Genomic DNA, 4670 nt, shown 5'->3' on the forward strand with positions numbered 1-4670 from the left:
GGACAATTTAACTTCCCATAAAACCTAGGACATAAGAGCCTTAACCTTCCAATTAAGCAAAACCCCAAAAGGAAATTAGAGTTTCCTCAAAATTTAGGACAGTTGGTTTTAGCCTATTAAAACAGCAAAACCAATCCCCTAAGGGTATCAATCCAACAGCTCCACCACGCTGACACCCTTGTCACTAATCCTAAAATTGGGAGCAACTCACTCTTTTCCCTCTGCTCTGGTCTCCTTGCTGCTATCTTCTAATGTGATTATTGCTACTGTTTGCTGAGATTGTGCCTGTGGGATTGTCACAAACAGAGGACCTTAACTCTTGAACAGGTATTTGTGGAACTTGAGAAGACATTTCAAAACTGTTTCCAGTTACTGTCCCCTCTGTGAAATCCTACCCTGCCAAGTTAAAACAGGTCACCGAGAAGGTAGACATCGGAAAACTTTAAGCACGCACGAAGGACACTCAAACTAGCGTTGTGAAGTCAATTTGCCATTAAGGGACCAGTACTGTCATTGCTATTGTGTTCCTTCACCCCGGAGAAAATTAATAGCAATCACAGACTTACAAAACAAAAAAAATTCCCATTTACAATCCTCTGACTAGAAGCACCCTTCTAAATCAGACTTAATAAAAAATAAATAAGAAGACAAGAGAAAAATCTGACACCAGAAAGGAGTATTTTGTTTTGTTTATTTTGCTTTGGACTTTCCCTTACAGGAAAAAGGGAAGCATCCAAGTATTACCCTGTCCCTCGCTCTGTTGGTGTTCTTCTTTCCTTTCTCTGTTCTCCAGCTGTGTGATCTGTGTGTGTGTGTGTTAAATTTCCCCCACAGAGGCTACAAATTAGAAGCGTGCCCCCAGAGGACCACAGTCACAGAGAACCACACTCAACATTAGCACACACTTTACATTTCACTCTTACACCCCTGTTTGCTTTGTTTGTTTTGTTTTGTTTTGTTTTTCTCTTCAAGGTCTGTGTCAGTCGCGGTTCGAGATCCCCCTCATTCCGCCAAAACATGTCTCGCACAACCGAACATGTTGGCCACTGGGAAGACCTGGAAACATGGCTCAGTGTGGCGACAGACAGCCTCCTCCCTAAGGCTGCTGAAACACTCAAAACCCAGACACAGGACCAGCTGGACGACAACGTAACAAGCCTCATGGCACAAGACCCAAGTCAAAGCTACACTCACAAAGAATTAGCCAAGATCACCGGCTCCTTAAGTCACACACTCATCGCCACCCTCAAATTGAGCGACAAGCATGCTGCACAGCTCCAGCAGGAGTTGACACGTGCACAGCGACGCATCGAGCAGCTGGAACTGGAAGCTCAGGAACGACGGGAAAGCCCTGATGAGGTGGAACAAGGCGCTGAGGAGGAGATCAATAAGCTAAAAGAAACCCTAGTAGCTAACACCCAAGAAATGAAACAGGTCAAGGCAGACTATGTTGATCGTTCTAACAAGCTACAGTATGCAGAACAGCTACTGGAAAAGGCAAAGGCTGAATTCAGGAATAAAAACAGCAGAATCAAAGCCCTTGAAACTCACGTGGATGAGTCAAGAAACGAGATCAGCCGCCTAATACAACAACTTGACGACCTCAAAGAGGAATCCGATAGTTTCCAAGAGGAACTCAAGCACGCTTACGAACTGCGCCGTGAGCCGTCGAGGACACAACACGCACTGACCTCACCCCTGCCGAGCAGGACCGGGTCACCTGTTCCTGGATTGGCACATGAGCACAAGGTGGAGGGGATGATGTTGAAACATTCACCAGCTCCCTCTGAAGAACTTCATGTCACGGCAAGGCCAAAAGAACCTGCCGCAACCAGGCGCAGATCGTCGCATGACTTGGACCTGAAAGACCTTGACAAGCTCGCCAGGAACATTGGCAAGTTCACCCCCAGCGTGCCAAATAGCCAAAATGTCCAAGCTTACCTCCAAGATATCGATTTCCATCTGGAAATGCGACCTAACGTTATGGATAAAGATAGACTATATAGATATAGATATAGATTTACTCCGAACGACATCCAGTCCTGAAGTTCACTGCTTCCTGGACAGGCAGCCTGCTCACATAAAGACTGACTACCAACTGCTCCGAGAAGCCCTCATTAAAGAGTTTTCCGATCCTGACTCCGAACAAGGCTTAGTGGCTGCCCTGGAGACAAGACAAGGACGTCACGAACCTCCTCAAGCCTACTACAGCCGACTCAGACGAGCATACTTCGGAACTCGCAATGAACCTGACATGGAAGAGGATTTGAACTTCAAAACTCTCTTCCTGAGAAACCTCCATCCCGGAGTAAGTCACCATCTTGGCGTTCTCGCATGTCCACGAACAATGAATGCTCAGCAGTTGCGAGACTGGGCACAGAAGGCCTACGGCAAACAAAAGATGGCCTCAGAAAAGGGCTCCAAAACTCCAGCAGTTCTTGACTTCAACACTCAAAGTCAAGGGCTGGCTCTAGAGGGCCCCCAACGCCAAGGCACTGCCAAGCTGCCACCCAGAGAGTGGAACACACCCTCGTCCAACAAAGAACAAGACTCCCACGCTGGTACCCAATCTAAACAGAGGTACGAACGCTGGGATGGACCTCGTGGACGTCAACGCTCACCTGGACGGAGCTGGGAGAAGTCATGGGACCAATCAAGGCCTCAGGAGAATCAATGGGAGAGATCGTGGAACCAGCCAAGCTCATTTGGAAACTCAAGAGGGAAAAGCTCATGGGAATCCGACGAAAACTTCAAGGGAAAACGACAAACTCACACTGGAGCAACCAGTCCAAGGAATCGACGAAAGAAGTCCCAAAGATTCCAAGCTGACCGAGCTCAAACTGAATCCACACAAGAGCAAAAGACACCACCGTGTTTCGACTCACAAGAGCTGATGAAAATGATGATGAAAGAGTTCTTCCAACGAAAGGAGGAGGACCGGAAGTGGGAAAAGAAAGAGAAACCAGATTCAGCCTGACTAGCGGCCGGAAGAGAAGGCAGCGACCAGCTGACCCAACCAGGCACAGAAAACAGCACTCCCTCACCTCACAGAACCCTCAAACTCCAAAGGTGTGAGCTGAACCTCCAAGCGTATTCCCACACGGGCCTACAACTGAAACATGTGGCTCCAATCCACCTGACAGTGGGATCAATGGATCTCATTCATCCAATATATGTCTCCCCACTCAAAACATACCCACTCCTCATTGGGAAAGATCTGCTTAATCGTTTTGAACCTCTAATAGACTTCAAGCATCGAAAGATGTGGACACAAGTCCGCGAACCTCTGCCTTGCCAGTCATTAGACTCCAACGAGTCGCAGTGCCAAGTCACAGACACCGCCCCCAATTCACGGAATGATGACGCAGTATCAGAACCAAGGCCTGAACCAACCTCAAGCAGCAAGGACCAGGACCCTCTCCTCTGCTCACTGCAAGAGCCCGAATCAAACGCAGGCCCGCTTCGGATCATGACGGCAATTGATGTCCAAGGCACGTCAGTGTCAGATGCGACACTAGCCCTGTGGGCAGAAAACTCAGCCATTAGCCTGAAGCTATTTAGAATATTGAAGCAAAGACACCAAAGTCTACCACATGTTGCTAAACACAGCCGCTTCGCTCTCAGTCCCTGGTCGACAACCATGGCCACCTCCAAGATCGTCTGCGCTGTAGACATACGATGGAACAACAGACATCTGAGTCACTACTTCCTCGTAGTCCCTGACCTACCTCATGACATCTACATTGGAGCGGATATCATCGTCCGGCTCAATGCTTGCATTGATACCGTGAACGACATAATATGGGCTCCCCCGTCATGCCAACTGACAACGTCAGTCAACCTCAAGAACCTCCAGTCTGGTCAAACCATGCCAGATGCATGCGCTATGATCACTGAGCAAGAAGCCACAATACCTGCCTACAGCAAGAGTGTCAGTGTCCGCCTCAACATGCGACCTGGCCAGACTCTCAACAGTAAGCTAGGCTTCTTCCAACCTTCCAGGACCTGCCTAAAACTCGGACTGACCCTGGAAGCCACACCTCTCATTGAAGTGTCATCCCGTGCTGTGTATGTGTTGTTCAACAACTGTACGGCCCAAAACATCCACGTTCCCAAAGCCAGTCACCTGGGATGGCTCATCAACCAGGCATTCCACGACTTTGAACTGACGGTACCTGTCATAGGCCCTATACCAGCCCAGCTGATGTCAGACGAATACAATGATACCATAACATTCACAAAACCTCATGAAATCATTGCCATCACTTCCATTCTGCCGGTGTCCAAAGAAAGTGTCTGCCGTTCAGAACTAACAGATGACACTCACCTCGCTGTCTACGCTGTCTCAACACAACCTGCGACAGAATCACCGACACAGGTGACCATCGGGGCCCAAAGCCCCTCAAATGACTCAGCTGCAGAAGAGCCCTACGCCGGGTTCAACGCACAAATTCAGCAGATCCTGAGTGAGGCGGATGCCCTCCAAAATGAGGCGGATCGCCAAGGACTCAAAGAGGTTCTGCACAAGTATAAAGATTCCTTCGCAAAGGATTCACTAGACTGTGGACTAACCAACATCCACACCGTGCGCATCCCGACAAACCCAAATGCGCCACCCACATTTGTGCGGCAGTATAAAATCCCAATAGCGTCATATGAGCCAGTGCAAG

The 4670-nt window shown here is 48.7% G+C and overlaps 1 pseudogene; it reads left to right on the forward strand.

The window, feature by feature from the left end:
* Positions 1 to 1017: 1017 nt before the first annotated feature.
* On the forward strand, positions 1018 to 2977 carry LOC131537088 (uncharacterized; annotated as a pseudogene).
* The last annotated feature ends 1693 nt before the right edge of the window (positions 2978 to 4670 follow it).

The sequence above is a fragment of the Onychostoma macrolepis genome, chromosome 03, assembly GCF_012432095.1.
Source record: "Onychostoma macrolepis isolate SWU-2019 chromosome 03, ASM1243209v1, whole genome shotgun sequence".
NCBI lineage: Eukaryota > Metazoa > Chordata > Actinopteri > Cypriniformes > Cyprinidae > Onychostoma > Onychostoma macrolepis.